Raw genomic sequence first — 22,831 nt, 5'->3', positions numbered from 1 at the left:
GAATGCTTAGTAAGCGGACGAGCAACCATTTTTTCTTGAAGACACAGTCTTAGCCTTGAGAAAAGCTATTGACTATTCACGGACTGGAGGGAGTAACTGTCATGTAATTCAAATCACAAATGGCTTATTCTTTATTTCCGTCCATTGCAATGTGTGGCAAACGGGCGATGCTTGAGTAGTCATATTTCATTCCTCGTCGATGCCCGTAGAGCGAGCACTGCATTTGCATTTCGATTGTGCTTCGCCGCTATATTTGTTGCTCGTTACTGAGCAAATATATGGGAAATTAGAAGCTTCCAATTCAACGCCATTTCGACATATTCACTATTGAATTAAATATAATTTTCGTTTTCGAGGAGCGTACTTTATCAGCTACTTCTTCAACTGTAGGTGGTTTGTGGTTTTTGACGTAGGTCTACGTCTAACCGTTCAATATAGGGGCCCATTTCAATAATTCGATGTGAAAAAGTGTTCAGTTTTTGAACGTTAATACCTCTTCAATTAATGAATGGATTTTGATTCCAAATATACACATTAATAGGAAATATCCTCAGCAATTGTTTATATGCTGTACATTACGGTTTTTCAGCTCAAATAAAATTCAAATTGATGAAAAATTGGAAGAAACAAATGCCTACTATCCCATACATTTTGTCTGCGCTCTCACAGCGAACAGCTATTCATACAAGCAACCACGGGTACGGGCGAAACGTATGGACAAAAGGAAGGTGGAGGACGAGAAAAAGATTATAAATAAATATAGGCGGTCGCTACAACGTTATCTATATGGCTATATAAAGAGAGCGATGGTGGTGCTTGGCCACATTCTATCATCGGACGCCAAGCAGGACGTTTGTGCTTTGTTTTTTTATTATGTGTCGTTTTAATTTGAGCGATATAGGAAGGTTTTGCAGAACGCCGATTTCGGTCGCGCGCTCCATTAAATTTTCGGACTCGCACTGTATAGAAGAGACCAGTGATTGTGCTTGATATTTTTTTCCAAACTGTATATAATCGAGTCCAAAATTGTATATAATCGAATCACATATAATCGAGTCCGACCTGTATGTATATATATTTTTTCCGAACCCCTCATCAATATTGGTATCTAATGAAAGGGCTCGACCAGTAGAACACAGTTATTTATGAAAAATGCAAATCCGAAATGGCCGCCACCAGAAAATGGCGTTCGCACTAACAAAATAACCAACTACTTTTTTAAACGGTTCCATTTAACTTGACCGGTTTGTATGTCTGTAGGGTTGTCCAACAATTATAGAAATTTTTCACCGTTCCTTCTGACTAATTGATCTGAAATTTGGAACACACCTTTAACTCTGCTGTTAATATATCCGTTATCTTGTAAAATCCAATTTGACCGCCGCTATAAAAATGGCCTTGGTTTAGTCCTACGTCTCTCCGGTTATGTTCCCGACATTACCCACCCGTCTTTTATTTTCGGGAGAGACTCACTTTTTTCGCTTCTTCGTACATAAATAGAACGATAACTTCAAAAAAACACCATAGAGACCCGAATGTCGTTTTCCAACTGAGCTTTATTCGTATAGCATGTCATATAGTTTGTAGTGATTAACAAATGTAAGTTTAGAATGTATTTGTATCAATTTTTGTTCATATAATTCAATACAAATAAATAAAAATGAAAAAATAAAAATCATTGACGTGAATCCATCAAGAAATGATTGAGCAATATGGACTCAAAATTTGAGAATTTTTCGTAACGCGATTGATTTTTAGTTTTTCGTAGTACTACGTCAAAATGTAAAATTCAATCTTTGGCATTCTAATAGGCAAAACATTATAGTTTCACGAGGTTCATCCTATGGAGATACGCACCTGATGAATAATGGTTGAACATAAGTCTACTTATTAGCCGAATGAAGTCTCGATTTACATCTAAACGTTTGACCGTACCTGCAAAAATAAAAAAAAATACCATTAATTTTCGATCGCTGCGGAAAAAAATCAAAATGAAATCGTATTAAAATACTGATGTAAGCTTGCGATAGGAATTGTTTTTTTCCTTTGCAAATTATTAACTGTCACCATAAGCCTCTTTCTTTCACAGCTAAAATTCTGCAATCAACATATTTCGTTTGTCGAAAAATTTAGTTTTCTATAAACCCTGAGGATGACGTTTTCGGAAATTAAAACCTTGACTCGTCACCGAATTTTATTTCTATGAAGATATTACCTTTCGAGGATCACTCCGACTCACGTTGATAGTGTGTATCTTTACACATAACACTTAAAATACAACCAGAGCATTTTTTTGTTAGCAAAAAAAAAGTGATAAACGATGCAATATATAGACGTTGTTGCTATCAAAAATTCTATGTATTTTTTCTTCCCCTTTCACATTGACTTTCTTAAGCTTTTCAAGCTTTTTCACAAAATGGAAATTTCAAATTGGTGAAGGGAAACAAGCTTGGTGGGAAATGTGACCACATCATCGTCCAGCCGTGTCGATTAATAATCAGATGAACAGCTCTAATACCATTAGCGGAGGTAATCGAGCCCACAAAACTACATGATTACATACACGAATCAAACAAACAAAGCCGCCTAACTAAGATATTGCACGACGGAACTGAATGAATCGTAGGGGAGTATCATCATCGCAGCATCGTTGAAGCTAATGAGTGAAAGTGCACAAACAAACCAAAAATTGCACACCAGAGAGAAATGAGAAAGTTCCTGTTACGTTCGCAATATGTATGCTGATATCTCACGCGGATTAGATGTTAGAATGGCGTATCCCGGTAAGCCATAGGTTGTTGCTATATTCCATCTTGATGCTGTGTGGCCGATTCAACTGAGATAAAACAAACACAATGTAATCTGGAATCATCAATCGACAAACTAGCTTGATGGCATTAAGATTAACCCCAGGTGTGGGGAGTTCAATCAATCAGTTATGCACACAATATTGTGTGCTTCAAGCTTATCCCTCGTAGAGCACTCGGAGCATCGCGTGACTATCTAATCTACTCGGTACCATACCTCTTACGTCAACAATACAGTACAGTACAACCAAGTGGCAACACGTAATACAATACCGAAAAACAGCATGTGCGCAAATCAGTATTACGCTGGGTACACATAAACAATGAGTTAATATCAGTTTTGCCTTGCCTATGCTACTTACAGTTTTTAAGCTACCTAATGACCGCATGCGATTTACACGGTGCGAGATTCTAAATTAGATACCTTGCCACACTTATTCCATGAGGTTATGCACCAATGAACCAAATTTTAACTTTAGTTTGAAGAAAAAAAATTAAAACGTAATTTGAATAAGCCACTAGTTATATCATAAATTCCTGGAAACGGAAACTTGGAAATTTGATTTTTATGCGCCAACCTTTGAGAGAGGCGAGTTTAAAAAACTCGATAATTATATTTAAAATATTTTAGGTTTTCACTATTTTTATATTTCTTGAGATATCTCTGCACTTGCTTAATCAAAATTCAATGTCTATATACAGGGTGGGCCATTTAAAGTGGAAGGATTTGTTTTTGCAATAGCAAAGTAAAGAAGTGGAATTTTAATTTTTTTTTTTTTTAAATTCATTTATTTTGGTCCAAGGACATTTGTTCTAACTACTTTTTGATTATCATATCTCGTAAATGACCGCCTCTGGCCTTGACCGCAAAATGTGCCCTTTTTTCGGCATTTTCCATCACTTTGCCCAATGTTTCGGCCGATATGGCAGCAATTTCTTGTCGGATATTGTCTTTCAGCGCAGCCAGGGTCCTTGGTTTACCAGTGTATACCTTGGATTTTAAATATCCCCATAAAAAAAAGTCAGGAGGCGTCAAATCAGGTGATCTCGGTGGCCAGTCATAATCGCCGTTTTTCGATATTAATCTTCCGGGGAACATTTCGCGCAATAATTTGGTCGTGGCAGCCGCTGTATGGCATGTAGCGCCGTCCTGTTGGAACCAGTAATTGTCCAATTCATTTTCACGAACAAATGGCAATAAAAAATCGGTTATCATTGTCCGATAACGCTCCCCATTCACGGTTACCTTTGCTCCATTTTCGTTTTCAAAGAAGTACGGGCCGATGACTTTATCGGCATAAATGCCACACCACACAGTAACTTTTTGGTCGTAGAGAGGTTGCGTTTCGATGAATTGAGGGTTTTCAGTAGCATAAAACCGACAATTTTGTTTATTCACTCCTCCATTCAAGTTGAAATGCGCCTCATCAGACATTATGATTTTTTTGCCAAAAGCCACAATTGAGAAGTTATTTTGAATGTACAGCTGAACAATTTCAGCGCGTTGTTCAGGTGTGTATTGTTCCATGGTTAAAATTGTACTGAAATGACGCTTCCAACGCGGTATGACATTTGTTAATCTGACATCTCTGTCAAAAGTTATGGGGTTGCCAGATGCTTCCACTTTAAATGGCCCACCCTGTACCATTGAATGGATAATTAAATACTTGTTTGAAGAGCCGTGGGTAGACCTAGATTTAATTTTGTAATTTATGAGAAACAAGCATTTTGAAATACAGGTATTTTGAAGCGTTGTCAAGTCACAAAAATAGAGCATTTTTTTAATTTATCAACTGAATCTATGTTCAAACCATTTTTATACTTGGGTTTCTCTGAGCAAACAATGAGAGTCAAGAACCCACACAATTTGGTTAAGATCGGTCCACAAATGGAGGAGTATCAACTGTCCCAAGAAGTCGTTGTCACGTCACGTAAAGTATACGATCCATTCCAGCGTGACGTAGTAATATTTCGACTCAACACATAATTTTTTTTTGGCGTTTTTAGGTATGAAACACACAAACTTTTAAGATGTTTTAGTGAAAACGAGAAAATTTACTACAAGAATCATCAGTTGGAGAATATTTTATAGATAGATTGGTTTGTTGTTTGTCAAATACTTTTGTGACGAAACAACACCTGACTTTGTTCCGGACTGTTGAACATTAATGTTTGAAACGGAACTGAAACCGTTTCAAAACATACAAATGAACTTTTTTCTATGTTTTGTCAACAATAGATGAACGTAGATTCCACAATACAGAATTGATTCTTGTTTCGACTTCCGGTTTGCTGGTAATAGTATTGAATGACAAAAACAGGAAGTGGGTTATATCTATGGTATAACCGCAATGGTGACGTAGGACTATCGTTGATTTAATGATCATTTGTTTGAAGTTGAATCTGAATTCATTCTGAATGAATGAATAAATGAATATTTGAGGGACTTCGAAAACGAGAGCGTCACGTTGGAGGTACAAGGTTTTATGCATCCAATATTGGATACGAAAATATACTACTGATGGGGAAGAATAATCTTCAGAAGATTTCCTGCTAATTGCACTTGATTGAAAAATCACAGAACTAAATGTATTTGGTAGCAGTATTATATGGATAGAAAGCATTAAAATAAACTCCTTCGCTTGCATGCAATTTTCAATTCCAAGGGGAACTGGCTGATGATTTTGCAGTAACGACATCTTTCCGGATTCTCCTCGATTCTTCTCGAAATCCACCAGTGGTTAATGCTTACTCGATAACCGCCTGTTAATAGCACTTCATTGAAAAATATTTGGTCGCAGTGTTACATGGATAGCAAACATTAAAATAAACTCTTTCGCATGAATGTATTTTTCAATTCCCAGGGAAACTGGCAGATACTTTTTCAGCAGCGTTTAGATCTTTCCGGAATTTTCTCGATGCTGAATGGCATCCAAACGAAAAAAAATCCGCACGTGTATGTGTGTGTGTGGCGGCTGCTTCGATGTCTTCCCGGGAAACAGTTTTTCGATGTTGATACTCTCTGGTCACCTTCTCTTCTCCTTCTGATGGCTCGGCTTTTCTGCCCTTCCTCACAGTTCCAAACAAACTGCATGTCTTTCAGATCAGGTCAGGCCAGGTAATGAATCCCTCGATACCTTGATCGCCCGCCGTCCAGCTCGCTCAAATACGATGTTACCTTGTCGATGTCCTCACGAAAAATGAATTCGTTTCACCACCAGAATATCGCTTAAGTATGCTTTTTGTTCGTGATTGAATCGAGATATGGTGTGGTTTACGATGGCAATGTGAAAGGCAAACTAGAGGGGAATGAACTCTCTGAGTTTGAAATTTGCGGCGACTGAGCAATAATCGATTAAAAATTTTATAATTTTCACGATGCGAAACATTTTCCGTTACGCGCGCATACAATATTGGATACGAGAATATCCTACTGATGGGGAAGAATAATGTTCAGAAGCTTTCCTGCTAATTACACTTGATTGAAAAATTACAAAATCAAATGTATTTGGTCGCTGTGTTATATGGTTAGAAAACATTAAAATAAACTCTTTCGCATGAATGTATTTTTCAATTCCCAGGGGACCTGACAGATTATTTTTCAGCAACGATTAGATTTTTCCAGATTTTCCCCGATATGCGAAGCCCACCAGTGGGTTAATGCTAACTCGATAATCACCTGTTAATAGCACTTGATTGGAAAATATTTGGTCGCTGTGTTATATGGTTAGAAAACATTAAAATAAACTCTTTCGCATGAATGTATTTTTGAATTCCCAGGGGAACTGGCAGATTATTTTTCAGCAGCGATTAGATATTTCTGGAATTTTCTCGATGCTGAATGGCATACAAACGAAAAAAAAATCCACGCGTGTATATGTGTGTGTGGCGGTTTCTTCGATGCCTTTCCGGGAACAGTTTTTCGATGCTGATACACCCAGATTTTTTTTTTACGCGGAGGATACGTACCTCGTAAAATAAACCGTGTAAAAAAACCGCGTTAATTGGAAAATCCGCGTAAAAAACCGCGTTAATTGGAAAATCCGCGTAAAACAAACCTCGTAAAAAAACCACGCAAAAAAACCGCGTAAAAAAACCTGGGTGTACTCTCTTGGTCACCTTCTCTTTTCCTTCTGATGGCTCGGCTTTTCTGCCCTCACTCACAGTTGCAAACAACCTGTGTGGCGGCTGCTCCGATCTCTTCCCGGGGAACCGTTTGTGGCATCACCCTCCTTCTGATGGATTCCCTTCTGGCCTAAGCTGCATGATAAACGCGCTTTCATGATAAACGAAGAGCTTCACCACAGCAGCGACAACATGCTCCAATCGCTGTTCAATTATAACTGAGTGAATTTCCGAGCGGCGCTCGCTTATATACCGATTCGTGATTTCAATAGCCTGTTTTGAATGCAATTTTAAGACTATTGAAACAAGTTTAGGGTCAAAAAGTAACAAGTATATAACGCGTAGACATTCTATCTTTCGAATGAAGTGTTTATCATACCATTTCGTTCAGTTGTTTAGGAGCTATTAACGCTCAAAATCTCGGTTCTCCGGCGAAACGCTTTCGTTTTCGAAACATTGGTTTTATACCCCGGTATAGAAATGAAAGATGTAGTCCTACGTCAAAAATATGGAAACCCCATACGATTTGGGTATTTCGTTGCAGGTATCTTTATCTAGGGTACGCGAAGAATGACAAGAGAGAATAAAGTTTGATAGTGAGGAGATAGGATTCTAGCGAGAGGGAGATAATATTTGAGTGGTAAGAACTTAGAGCGCCGCGTGTGGAGTTAGACAAGGAAAGTACACATCCAAATGCATAATAAATGTAATACATGCATTAGCAATAGGGACACAAATTCCGACATATTCTTGCGTTATTTCTAAAATTTCAATGCATTCTAAAATACACTAAAACCTGTTTTTGTGGGGTTTTTTTTTTACGCTAATTTTTTTAGTGCTATTTTTTTGTGCGATTTTCTGTTCTTGTGCGGTGTATGAAAAGAAGCGTATTTGACGAAGTTATCGTCCATTTAGTTTTTTTCGATGGTTTATATGCATTTCAGTGCGAAAAAAGCATATTTGCGTCTCAATTATCCACTTCTGAAATCATTCCCCTCCTCTCATCAAATGCTCTAAGTTTTTCTAAGTTTTTGCATGATATGATTATCAACAGCAACACGTTTCGATATACAACTAAAAGCACAAAACAGCCACGCGCAACCGAAAAGGCGAAGTGTCCCATCGCAAAGCAGGGAAACAAAAGGAAATTGAACGGTGAATGGCGTGGATTCGAGTAATTTTCTTGGGGGAAACTTTTTTTATGCGGTCCCTATCTACCGCAGGATTAAAACATAATGTGTACGAGTATTTTTAAATATTCCATTATTCAAATTTTCATAGGGCCCATTTTTTTCGCTTTCAAAAAGCTTCTAACATCCTGGAAACATTATTTCATCCATTTTATCTAAATTATCCATTAGTTATTTTCGATATTTTTGTAGAGCATAATAAAGTTAAACATTTCAAAACCGTATATTGAAAAAGGCTTATTTATTGTCAATCTAAAATAACTTTAAAAATCACAGAACACGTGTTAATTGATTAAATTTTGTTTTAATGCAAATTTCCTTTCTTTTTGAGTGCCAATGAAAATGGTCATCTCGAATTTTTGAAGGGAACTTGAATAAAAACGGCGATTCCCACGAAAAACTACCCTATGCGAAATACCAATTCAATCGGACTTCATTTACTAGTGTCGCACAGCGGTCAGTTTGAATTTTTTGAAAACCGAAAAATCACCCAAAGGGGGAGTAGAGGAAATCGGAGTTGTCTTCAAATTGCATGAAACGTCGAGATCTACTGTCATCTCGAAATTATTTTTTTTACCAAAAATCGATAATCTGGGATTCCTTTTTTTCGGAATACGAGGCGAAACGTATGGTTTAGGGCGCCAATGAAAATCGTCCTATCGATTTTTCATACGGGACTCCTTGCGAAATGTTGATTTGCACGATAAAATACCCTCTGCAAAATATTGTTTCATACGGACTTCATTTACTATTATAGTAAATCTCAAAATTTGAGTTTTCTGAAATTCGAAAAAAATCACCCAAGGGGGGAGAAAGGAAATGGGGGGTTTCGAAAAAAATTGTTAGATGCCAAATGTCTTAGAATTGCATGAAACGTCGAGATTTATTGTTAACTCAAAAAAAAATTCATCAAAAATCGACAAAATCGACATTTCAGACAAAAACGACCAAGTGCCGAAGAGTAAATTTTTGACAAAAAGCCCCGGAGTGTCGATTTTCGACAGAAAAAAATCAAGATAACAATAGATATCAACGTTTCATTTGAAGACATTTGGCATCAAATTTTTTTTTTCAAAAACTCCTTCACTTCCCCCTTGGATGATTTTTCGGTTTTCAAAAAACTCAAACTTTGACCGCTGTGCGACACTAATAAATGAAGTCCGATTGAGCTGATATTTTGCATACGGTACTTTTACGTGGGAATAAACATTTTTAATCAAGTTCGCTTTGAAAATTAGAGGTTCACTTTTTCCCATACATCCATTGGCACTCTAGTTAACAGTCAAAATAGAACGCTTTTTTTTATGAACACTAAACCTACCGATGTTTCATGTATACCTATACCTACCACAGCGGGTCAAGTGACCCTTCATAAATAGTTAGTGAATAATGACTCGATTTATACAGTTTTGTTGAGAAACGTGGCATACCATATTTCTACTGTATATTTCGACATTTTGGGATAGCAGTTATTAGCAAAATAATGAAATTACATTTTTTGACACGCTAAATAGCATTGTAGCTTGGAATGGTTACTGTTAGCTCGCTTGGATAGTCAGCAATACAAATTGGATAGTCAGCAATACAAATAATGTATGTTTTAGGAAAAGTAGTGTAGGCAAATGATGTTGTGACAATGTTATTTGCAATAAAATTTTGACTAAACGTATAAAATGGGTCATTTGACCCCTTGTGGTAGGTTTAATGTTAATATAACTTGGGCCTTCTTTTAGATTTACTAGATACACATTGGAAGGATTTTGGTAGCTGAATAGCTACCATATGCTAATTTGCAACTCACTCACTAAACTTTGTGGTAAAGCTTTTCCAGTTTTCCTTAGTTCTAATTAATCTAAATTGTACCTTCCAACTAGGAGAATGTACATTTTAAAAGATGTCAATCCTACATGATCTACAATCAATGATATTCACAATCTAATAGTAATTTAGAGCGAACTTTCCACCCTTTTCATTTTTTCGAACGCGTGTGAAAAAGCGTAAAGATAAAATAGTCTGAACTAAGCGGGGATAGTTAAAATTTAATTTAATTATTATATGTGCATCAGATGAATTTATATCCGATCTATTTCCCGCTTGCTGAATGCCATTGAGCTTAATTTATATGGCACTTTAACTGCTTTCTCTCTGCGTTTCGGTTTTATGCCACCGATCAATCTAACCAGTTAAACGTCCATAAACATCTTTTCGACGGCGATACTCAGAATCATCGCACATGGTAATTGAATAAGATCTTTTGTAGCCACATGGGATGGTTTAATTTTTCGATTGGGAGGGAATCCCATCTGATAGCGCATTTCTTCTGAGACCCTCTAACGCAAACCCAACACAAGCCAGACCCTTGATTTTGTGAATGCTTCATTTGACGTAACCCTCAACATAACCCGAACTGCAATTTTCATTATGCCGCCGCCAAGAGACTGTCGATATTGAATTACAGATTTACACGCTCTCTTTCCAGTGCTTTCACAGTAGAGTGCTGGAATATTCATTTACACGACCTCCATATTGACGCTGATTTCTTTCTGATTTTCGGAGGTACCGCGAAATTTCACTTTCGTTTATTCGGCAGCGTTCACGTTCACACTGCGCATGCAATCTGTGCCTTCGTGTGACCGTATGCATCCAGTTGGGAAGTGAGGAAAGTGGAGGAAAGCCAATTTATACTATGACCAATTTTACCCAAATGCCATGAAATGGAAATTGAAAGTTTCCCCTTCCACACGTTGGAATTGGCTTGGATCGGTGGAAAATTGTAGTTTTTTTCTGGTGTAGTTTAGTTGTGCTAAGTCGTTAATTGACGGTAGATATGTCAATATTGTGGAGCTTTTATCGCTGGAACCATGCGATTCAATATCGCTAAAACAAAACAAACTGCAGTTTTGAGATTTTTTCATCTCATACCATATTTAATACAAATAGTTTCCCTACTTTCATAGAAAGTTGGGAGTAAACAAGGTCTCTTTCTCCTAGTGTCAGACTTAGACTTTGGTGATTAAGTTAAAAAAGAAAACTCATGTCTTAAATCTCCACAAACTCAAGCCTTTACTTATCGATTCTCGTTGCATTGCAAATTTGCATAAACCTGAAAAAAGAGTGAAAACTTACATGAATTTATGTTCACGTTAAATGTCGTGGGGACGTTGAAATGCCACGGATCCATAAACTGTTATTTAATTACATCGTTCATTCTCTCCAATTTGGGAGCATCTCATTGGATACGTAATAACTATATTTTCAGCACTCAGTGCAGTACAAAAAAGCACCACATTATTTCGCACCGCCATATCGTAAACTGACATTATGTCCATACATTGCTTTACGTGGCATGACAAATTGAGGTGCAGAAGGATCGCCACAAACGGTAATGAACAGTACCAATCGTTGTTCATTTACAACGCAAATATCTCATACATTCACCTGACACCAAAAAGACCACCACACGATGAGCAGCAACTTAATTATTTAATAACCACACCATAAAAATAAAGCTCTTATATGGGTTAACATTAAACGGGCGCAGTGGCTCATTTCTCTTTCGTTGCATTCACCCGCGGTCGGTTAGTGGGCGATGGAGTGTATCGAAGGAAGCAGCCATTCTCTCCACATCACACGGAATGCCGTAACTGCGCCCCCAAAACTGCATATGGTACTAACTACTGTTGGCCGGTGCGAGCGAATCGATGATGGCGATGTCGACTCAGAACTGTGAAAGTCGTTGTCCATCGAACGGAACGCAATTGGTTTTGGCTTAGCTACTTAGCGAAAGAAAAAAAAATCAGTAGCTATGCGATATCTAACGACAACTCATTCGCATTCATATCAACGTCGCGTTGCAAAAATGGTAATCCGATACGGCGACGAAGGGGGTGGAAAAATTGTGTGTCGAGTTTTTTTTTCGCTCCATATATTACTTTGTAACTGGGATGGATTACGTGTTCTTGAACGCTCTGTTTACGTTCTCGGTTTTATGTAATAGTCTCGTGGGGCACCGCGTAATGTAGAGATTTATGCACTTCGTTACTGTTATACTACGCTGTTTTTCAATATGAAAGACGATACATGAGTTGTTTTCCAAAAGATGCCGGGATAGCTTTTGATTAATACCTGATATTTTTTTATTTTTCTCCCAAATGGCACTCCATTCAATTTGAGTATGGACAAATTCTAATGTTGAAACTCCTCACGTAATTTTTTTTTGCATATTTGGCTTTTATATAGAATATTTGATTTTTATTGTGACCTAACAGACACGATGAACTTCGACTCACCCATAAATATTTTTCTGATATAAATAAACATCGAACGTCCACGTTTCCTCCTTCTTGTAACAACTAACAGAAATATAAGAAATATAAAAAGTTTTCGATCGCTTGTAACTCGACCATTTCTCAATAGACTGCAAAGATGTTTGCATCAATTAATTGTACATATTTATACGCATCAATCACAATAAATAAATGAAAAAATTTCAGGAAAGTTTTTTATAATTCAATAATCAAAATAATTAAAATGTCAAGCGTTATCTAATCGTGCTAAAAACCATGTTTATTGGTCCAAATTATTTGTAAATTCTTTCGACATATGGCCAGCTTGTTCTCACGATAACAAGAATGAGTGCATTCCATAAAGACAATACAGTTCAATGTAACAGTGCGATGCTTCTAATGTAATATCCAAAATAATAATATGTATAAGCAAAATTGCCACCAACACAATGGATTTCGGATTTTTTTTTGCCGTTCTGCAAAAGATGCTGCATAGTATAATTTGTCGATTTTTTTTTTGGGAATGGTGATTTTGGGAACGTTGGAAATGTAATTTTACTAACAGATACGGAATAACCCTTTGGATATTCGGCTAGTTATTTAAATTGGCAGACCTTGGTATGTTCCTACGTCTCTCCGGTTATGTCCCAATATTACCCAACCGTCTTTTTCATCGTACTTTCGCAATTGATTACAAATGACGCTACTCAAATCTCAGTTAGTAATTGAATTAAACGCATTTCGAATTCATCATTTGTTTACATTGCAAATGAAGTGTTTGATTGAATATAATGTATCTCACACCACTCAGTCTCTATTTCTCTTGAATTGAATTTGCCCTTTTTTTAATTTCAATGATGTCCAATTGAAGTCTTATTTATCTTCGAAAATTTGTCGGATTAAATTAACTTTCTTCCAGTGTCTTAGAATATCAACAAATATTCACGAGTAACGAATATGATATTATTTAAGTGTAAATGATTTTTTTCAGCTTGAAACACACTTCCCTCATTAAATTGATGACAATAATAAACGAGTTCATTTTGTTCATATCGCTGATGCATGAACAAATTTGCTATAATGAATGAATGCGGCATTGAGTGGGGTTCATAACTTCGCTGTTATATATACTTTGAATACCAAAAGTAACAAAATTGATATTCATCACATTCGAAATGATATTTGTTCTGGCAGTGAATTAGAGTAAAAATTCAAAAACATTTTTTTAAGCAGGACCATTTTGAAAACAAAAACACCAGAGTTCGATGAAACTAACTTTGCAAGAAATCACGAAGAATTTTATTTGGCGAGACGGTAACAACGGCATATGCAGAATGGATACACCGAGTGGCTGTAGCTACCGTCAAGTGATTTGCGACATCGGGAATTTCATAAGGCATTTCCGAACACAACATCAAGCTGCAAAGAAGGGCTCATAAAACATTTGGTTTGTGGTAAGCAAAAAAACGCGAACGATCCTTTAACACTTTACTGCAATTGAAAGACTTAAGCAGCAGTTCAATAGAAGTTCGAACTAAATAAAAACCAACCGCAAACAGCAGCCTCAGGTTAAAAGTAGACAACAGCTGATATTCATTTGGCTAAAATGAAATTCAATTCTCATGTCTTTAATAATCGAGATGAAAGTGACACTGGGTGGGAAAATAAACTTTAAAACATATTGAAGAACAAAAGTTCATTTGCTCATACTCACTGGTTGTCTGTATCTGTCATTTAGATTTTCGTTTGGAATATATAGAATATGCACAAAGCAACCATAGTGCAGAGCTTGCACTGATGGCCAGAGGCAAAGCAGAAGAGAAATATTAAATAAAACGTACAGCGTTGGTTTTTTTTACCGTTAGTTGGAGATTATTTGTGTATGATTGTATCACACGTACGAATTGTTGATTTTATGCGTTATCAAATAGATAACGGTGGCGGGGGACCGATATATCGTAGCATGGAGCCGCATACTGAATCAAGTACGTGCATTGGCAATCGTGTATTCTTCTTGACAGAACACGAATAAAGCATAAATAAGCTATCTTCAGTTGCTACAAAACCACCCATCGACTCTTTCCAGGGTCATCAAAACCTTTGACTAAAAAATAATTTTAAAAATGTATCTCGAGAAATAAAAATCGAATTGATGTTTATAATTTTTTCGCTGGAAGAGTGCCTGCGTGAATTAGGAATATGTTCGTATTTATTGGTAATGATTATCATGGTTTTTTTGAATTGTATAGGCTTTAAAATTTCGTTAGTTTATTGTTTTTTTAGGTCTTCTCAAATTTCTCAGTTCATTCGCCTCTAGCCTTGCAGAAGGCCAATTCAGAAAATTGAACTAAACACTCATCTTTGTGGAAGACCGTTTGGAAAGCCTTGTTGCCACTACCAGGATGACTGATACGTCGTGAATGACTCATTGGTAACTTTTATTTGGTCGACATTTAAATTTTCGTAAATTCAAGCATTGTTGCCAGATTGAAACTGCAGTGCATTTCAAGCCGGATGTGAAGAAGGTATTTTTCAGCGCTGAGAACTGCTGTGAAAATGGTGCTTAGGGGAAAAGGGGGGAATTTGAACCACTGTTGTTCGAGCATTTTCAAACACTTTTGATGCTTGGTCAAAGAAAATCTGTCCTGGATGGCCTGTGTTACTTTTCAAGCTGCCCCCTTCCTTCAATGTTGTCTGTCCATCATTTTTCTATAATTCCGCGACATTTGGAATCAATTATACCAAAGAAAAGCTTCAAACATGTAGGACCAACTCACCCCACAGAAAGGAGTCCATGTCACCCCACACAACATGCAAAAATTAAAATGCAATTAATTTCATTTATTGTTATCAAACTTACAGTTTCGCTGCATCAAATTATTCCTCTTCTGTAGGCGAACAGAACTTTACTGCACAATACACGAAACATTTGTTTAATCAGCGGGAAAACCTTAAAACCACGATCGGAAAATTCACATATTTTGACAATCAAAGTGCTTGCTGTGTTCATGCTACCACTTCCTTCCACCTGTCAAATTTTACCAAAGTTTTTTTACGTTAGTTACATATGGTTCATTGATAAAAGAAGATGACATTATAAAAAATCCAAGTTGAGTCGTACTTTTCGAGATAAAAGGGTGGTCCAAATCACCCCGTATGTCCAACTCACCCCGTGTTACCCTACCTACTCGCGCTGTCGATAACGAGCAACTAACACAGCAAGAAGCATAAAATTTGTATACCACTGCGAATCAGACGCGTGAGAATCAATCGCTCGAAATGCAATTGCAGTAATCGGTTTCCAGACATTATGTAGAGAGGGCCTATTGCAACTTAAGTTCCATCCGTTTGAGACTTATAAAAGGTATAAAAGAAAAGAATAGCGATTTCTTTTACACTAGAGACGAATGTACTGAAAAGTCGTTCTATCAAACAGTTGACCTTCAGCCAGCGAGCAGTCAACAGTCTTTCTTTATTCTGATGTGTGTTTTACATGAATGATGTTGCTTATAGCGGTTTGATTTTGGCTGCGGCTCGAACGAAATCTGAGAAATCTGTTTCTTATTTGTTTGTTTGTTTACGGAAACTATAAATATTTCTAGTTTTCGGCTCGATGACATAATTCACCGCATCGACATTTATAAAGTCCTTCAAAGTGATTCGTTTTGGTTATCTTATTGACCAAAATTCAATATATGACCAACTTGTTTATTGTTCACGCGAAGGCAACAATGAATCATAAATCAACCTTTTTAGCTGCTTCTAGAGAATCACATAAGCCATCCGCCCTTTTCTGGGCCACCACAACATTTTACTGAAGAGTTGATATAAAAATTTCGATGCATTCCAAAATAAAATAGGAAGTGATGAACAAGGGAACTGAATGAAATAATTTCATAGCTCTACGTCAACAGTATCCTTGACACAACCACTTATATTGTTTTGCGATTTGAATTAATAGGCTGCTGATAGCAGTGAATCAATAGATCGAAAAATCCAATCTGAACAAAATTTGTCAAAATGATAAGGCGTTGATTTATCATGACTTTTCAACTTCCCTATTGATTCGATCGGTGCTTCATCTGCCGTTACTTCAGTATCAAACTGATTCCAGCTCACATAAACTAACAAGTTGAATAACCGTATAATCGCACGGTCACTAGCAACACGATGTTAAGTAAAAATTTTTGATCGATTGACTTTCAAATTCGTCGAGACATTCCGCTTACATTCGCACCCCAGACAATAAAATTGATGAATCACAAAGAACACCACGACCTGGCTTTTCCGTCAGCCCCGTCAAAATTTGAATCGTTCGAATCGGATGGGCCCGAGTCGGATTCGCACGAAAAATCCATTATCGATTAAACAATCAAATTTTGGGTACATATTTGGCAGCATATGAAATAATGCATGCCTGAATGGGCACAGCAGCAGCAAATGCGATCACATTCGAGCCGAGGTCGTCGGGCGCATTGATGAGGAACGATGTTTCGTAATAGAGAGTGAACGCAATGCACAATTCCATGCCGGCGCTTCCGTCTGCTATCTGAGACCGAAGATAACGGATTATGGATGTGGTAAATTTGAAAATTGACTCCCAATGACATCATCACCCGAGAATGCAGTTCCGATAGGAAGGATACTTCCGATAGGAAGGTACTTCCCTTTGGCTCCGAACACTGCCGGAGGCAGCCCGATAAGTTTTGTCCTGTCCTACAAACACTCCAGCAATACCCGTTTACACTTACCCAGTCGCTTATGTTGTGCTAGTGTCGGATCATAACTTGTTCCGATTTTCATTTACCGTTAAAGCTTTCATCGAGGAACTGGCTCTCAACATGATTACGTCCATTCCACCGCTTCAATCGCGAATTGGCAAAATGATATATGGCTCCGCGTGTCCGGAGGAGCGGCAGGTTGGTTCAGCAGCGAAATGTCTAGTTCGGACAAGTATCCATCCATCAGGACCCAATTTCTAACCGGTTATAGAGAGACTCCCCCCATTTTCGCACGACCTGATGGCAACGGACAACTGACCCGATGACTGAATTAGGTTCACCTCTGGGAATCGAAGCTTTCGCTCCCAATGTCGAATTTCACCATCGCAGAGTTGCACAGCCGCGTGCCTTTCGCCAATTCCAGTGAGGGTTGAACAGGCGTTGAAGCCGGATTAATGTGCGAAGTGACGTGATGGAATTTATCGGTTCCAGCATTGTTGTGCCCCTGCCTTTATGTAAACCTAAATATAAACACGTCGCTTCATTTGAAATGCAGAAATGCGTGAACTGAAAAACATGGCGGTGAAACGTCAATATTCGCCGAAAGTCAACCGTTGTGTTGTTTTTAACTTCCAAGCTGTTACCGAATTGCCTCCAACTTACTATTATACGGTACTTTATTTTATGATCTATTTTAACCACAAAACAACTAGAGTTAGATATTGATGCCATCTGCGCTAGTAAAGTACTAGAAAGTTCAATTTGTCGTTCACATTTCGCTCCACATTTCTCCCAGCTAGACTAGTAATAATCACCACCAGGGGGAAAAGCACGTGCACATTAACTTTTTTGTTTCTCACCAACCGGCATCGCTGGGTGATTGCCGACGCTCCATCATCACGATCTCGGAAGTGAAGTTGCTCGGATAAAGCCATGGGGAAGGAGACATCCACGACCGGCTGTCTAGCAGCTCGAAGTCGACATTAGTGGCATCATGCACACAAGTCGTTGACTCGCTCGCTCGCTCTCTTCAATCTAGATAAAACTGTGCGCATCATCGGGGTGTTTCACTACCATATTTTTCATTTGCCCCACCGGGGAGACTTCAATGTTCTCAAATGACGAAACATTAACTCCCAACTCGCAAGTCCCTGACGAAACGCGCGCATAACCACACAGCTACAGCGGAGCCGAGAGAAGCGTGACTCAACGAAAATAAAACGATTTGTCACATCGCCACGTCGTCGCTTGCCGGTGAATCCAAAAATAAATCGTTGTACAACAACAAACTGGGAATGCCTCAGCGAGAGGTGGAGAAATCTTTCTGCGACGATTCATGCTGATGCTGTTGCTAACATTTTTTGATTTACCTTCTTACCCGTTACTTATTAGGGCGACCCTTTCGGGCCGTCTGCGGAAAGATAGATTTAGTTCACACGGAAAGAAATTTCGAAATTAAATGTACTACTTTTTTGTTACTTTGACCAGGCCTGTCTGTGTGGTCCGATAATTTCTTACGGAACAGGGTATTTGGGTAAAAAAAGAAGAGACTTCATATAGGTGCATTCATTCTACCAGATGTTTCGTTTCAGTGCTATAATTGTGTGTGCATGCATAGATAGATAGCTTTTTAGTAGCACCATTCGTCGACGAATTTTAACACTAATTTGAAAGTTATCAGTTCACAATTCAAAACTGTAAGAATGAAAACAGCATTCTTAAGAGGGTCCAGAAAACAAGATATGCAGATTTTGCAGTATATGTATGGAGATAAGATAACCAGAAATAATGTCTTCCAGCTCGTCAAACGTTTGATTTTCAACTACAGTAGAAACTCGATTATACGTGAAATAGATTGGCCATTGGGTCACCGCCATCGACCATGAAAGCTACAGTTTTTGGTGCATCCACCTTTTAGTGCTTAGGTAGATGCTTTATATATCAAATCCTGAATATTGGCCAGTACACACATAAATACAGCTATACAGCCAAGTCAATATATTGGTTCTCAGAATTCCGTAAAAAGTGGTAGTTTTGTTCTTTATCGCAAAATATTACACTCGTATTTTTTATTTTTTCATTAGGGTGCCCAAAAATTACTTTTTTCCAAAAAATCAAAGCTTTTGAACTGCTGGAATGATTCAGATGATCGACATAAAATATTACACTTATTTATTTTTCTAATTTATGTCGATTTATGAATATTACACTTATTTAATTTGATTTATTTTTCTAATTTTTGATTCTTTTTTGTATCCCATTTGTTTATTTATTCAGGGTCATTAGCATTTTAGCTGTAATAGAGAGGGGTTTGAATCATGTACATGTACATTAGGGTGGCAATGGGTGTATGGAAAAAAATTTCATAATCGAATTTCAAAAACCGACCATGTACATTTTGTTTATTGGTCAAAAAAAATGATCTGTGCAAAGTTTCGACCCAATGGGACATGATTTAGGGGTGCCTCAAAGCGCTCAAAGTTTTGATTTTTTCATTCTCGAAATTCTTCCAAGGGGGGAGGTAAAGGAAATTTGGAAAATCGAAATTTTATTTTCGATTCCAAATGACTTAAAAATGCACAAAACTCTGGTGTCATCTCGAAAAAAAAATTTTTGGCCGAAAATCGACCTTTTGGGACATGAGAGGCAATGAAGGTATGGAAAATAAAAAAATTATCGAATTTAAAGACCGACCATGTACATTTTGTTTATTGGCCCAAAAAATCATCTGTGCAAAATTTCAGCTCAATCGGACATGATTTAGGGGTGCCTCAAAGCACTCACGTTTTGATTTTTTGCCACTCAGGCTGTCCCAAAACGTCGATTTTCGGCCATTTTTTTTTTTTTTTGAGATAACACCAGATCCCGACGTTTTATGCATTTCTAAGTCATTTGGCATCGAAAAAAAATTTCGATTTTCCAAATTTCCTTTACTCCCCCTTGGAAGATTTTCGTGGATCAAAAACTCAAAACTTTGAGCGCTTTGAGGCACCCCTAAATCGTGTCCGATTGAGCTGAAACTTTGCACAGATCATTTTTTTGGGCCAATAAACAAAATGTACATGGTCGGTTTTTGAAATTTGACATGACCATTTTCGCTGCCACCCTAATGTACATGTTTTATTGTTCTATAAATTGTAAATTATTTGGGGATCTCTGTAGCCACATTGGTTGCGCGTTCGCTTAGTAAGCGACCGATCGTGAGTTCAAAACACAGGGCCCTCATTGACCATCTTTGTGTTGTTACAGAATAACTACGTCCACGCAACAATCATCAGCGATGGAGATCGATCCACGGTCAAAATTAGATCGATTCATCCATACAACTGCTCTGCTCTGCATGGCACATCGGGCTTCTTGTTCTATAAATAACTCAACAATGATCAATCAACTGTCTCCGCTGTCCGGTCGAACTGGATAATGGAAGAACAGAAGGAGAACTCTTACGCCTAAATGGCTACTGTGTAAATGAGTTACATACGCAATGGTATAGAAGGGAATACTCTAACGCCGAAAAATGGCCACTGTGTAATGTGCTAATTATAGATATGATAAACATGTGACATGTACACGATTAAAATTCGGCTCTGTTACAGCTAAAATACTAATGAGCCTAAAAAAATGTAAATTACACAGTAGTAGCCATTCAGACGAAGAGTATTCTTTCTGTTCTACCATTGTTCAGCAGACCGGGCAGCGGAGACAGTTCATATTGATCATTGTTAGCTTAATAATAGCACAACAGTTTATTCATGCTAAAAAAAATGAAAATAAAATCGTGTACCCGGGAGCACCCCGCCCCCTCCGCACCAACCAGTCGACGTCACCGCATATGCATCTCTGATTGATATGATTTTTATCGTTTTTGAGTTATGATTTTTAAAAGTAAACATGTTTTCAATCTTAGTTCAAAAGTTCTATGCGATTAGACTATCATTGATTTATAGCGAGTGTATCATAGTTACATTATCAACACTCATTATAATTTCTAATACTCCGCTATCATGTTATACATAGAGCCTTGAATCAAATATTACACTTTCAAAAAGATGGATTTGTATTTGTTTTTTATTGTTGTATTTGTTTTTTATGGTTTACATGGTATATAGATATATGGCGCCGTATTCTTTATATATTTTTTCTACAAACCTCAGGTCTTTTTACATAATACAGTCAACTCTCCGTAACTTGATATCCAAGGGGACCATCGAGTTAGGTGGGTATTGAGATACAGAACATTTTTTCATAAATTTTTTATGTCATGAAAGGTTATATATCAGGGTAAGTGTCCCAATTATGGTATGAATTTGAATTTTTGATTCATCCCCTTAAAGTCAGAAAACATCTTTCTCACATGAAAAAAATATTTTTTCCAGAATTTGTCAGGAGATGATAGATAGTTACATTTCACGAAAAAAATCGTTCTAAGCATATGTTCGAATTTCAACGATGACAGAGTTACAGAGCTTTTTTTTTGTTTCAGGCTTTGTTGCCTCAAACTGGCTCTACATTGAAAAGAACGCTACGTAAGCCGATTCTGTTGCTTTCATTTGAAAGTTCGGAAAATTAAGTACAGGATATAGGAGTGGAACATCTAAATTAGTGGATTTAAATAACATTTTGGTAGTGAAAAATTTTAAAGTTAGTAATTTTTTTGATGGGTAATTATTAGTTTTATCCCAAAAATTCATACTAAACTTCTTGAAATGAGTCATAAATTGTATATATTCGAATCATATATAATCGAGTCCGACCTGCATAAGGAACTAAATAACAAAGAAAATATCGATTAAGTATGTAATTCAAACTAAATTGGAACGATCACGCAGGAACCGTTCAATCACGAACAAATGTTCGAAATGTTCCACAGGAACATTCTCAGTTGATTTTAATATTCCGGATACATTCTTCCATTTCTCAAAAAGCATTAAGATGGGACACCGGCCTGGAAATCGAAAAAAATGAATTTTTGGGAAGCTTGTGCCCTCAGAAATGTTGTCCTAAAAGGATTCTTCGATATTTGATTTCGTTGGAAAGTTACAGCCAAAAGTATGAAGTCACCTCAAGGGATATAGTATTGCTGTACGAATTTTAAAACACGTTTCTCTCGAAACCATGTTATTTCAACTGGTTGTATCGATATTTCAGGATCTACTCGACCGCTCCAGCTTTTCGATTCCGACCCTCCTTATATGCTTATATGCTCAATTTTTCCTTCCGATCCCATTTTATCTTTAGCTTGAATAGTGTTGATACCGTACTTCGCGGAATACTGAAATCTTTTGCAACTTCAGACCCCTTCGGTTCATACTTTTGGACCTGCTCGATGATACTCAAACGTTGCGCAAAGGTTTTTGGTGGTTTTCCATACTTGAAAAGAAATTCCTTGATGACACGAACACTTCGTCTTCACCTTCAAGAGCAATTGAAATGACAATTAATAACGCACAAAAACATGTACGCGAAAATCAATCGAGTTCCCAAAACTCATGGAAAAATGAATTAAAACCCATCGAGTAAGCGAGGCATCGAGTTAGGGAGGTATCGAGTTATGGAAAGAAGAATGCTTGTAAAATCAAAGGTGCCATAAAATTCATCGTGTTAGAGAAAATATCCAGTTACAGAACATCGAAAAGGAAGTGTGGATTGTATATCTAAAAGGCGAGGCGTTTTCTTCGTTTTTGAGTCATGATTTTCCCAAA

At 37.4% G+C, this 22,831-nt stretch overlaps 1 protein-coding gene across 2 annotated transcripts in view; it reads right to left on the bottom strand.

Annotated features, from left to right (window-relative positions):
• LOC129775616 (serine-rich adhesin for platelets-like) overlaps positions 1-22,831 on the bottom strand; it is a 109,919-nt gene that overhangs the window by 69,186 nt on the left and 17,902 nt on the right. Inside the window, exon 2 of one of the 2 annotated variants that reach the window (XM_055780570.1) lies at positions 1,858-1,935. The exons of the other annotated variant lie outside the window; for it this stretch is intronic. The gene's annotated coding sequence lies outside the window, so the exon portion shown is untranslated. The remainder of the gene's footprint in view (positions 1-1,857; positions 1,936-22,831) is intronic. 2 annotated transcript variants of the gene reach the window in all.

Source organism: Toxorhynchites rutilus, chromosome 3, assembly GCF_029784135.1.
Source record: "Toxorhynchites rutilus septentrionalis strain SRP chromosome 3, ASM2978413v1, whole genome shotgun sequence".
NCBI classification, from domain to species: Eukaryota; Metazoa; Arthropoda; class Insecta; order Diptera; family Culicidae; genus Toxorhynchites; species Toxorhynchites rutilus.
Note: the sequence above shows the minus strand (reverse complement) of the source record. Positions and strands in the feature narration are given on the sequence as shown.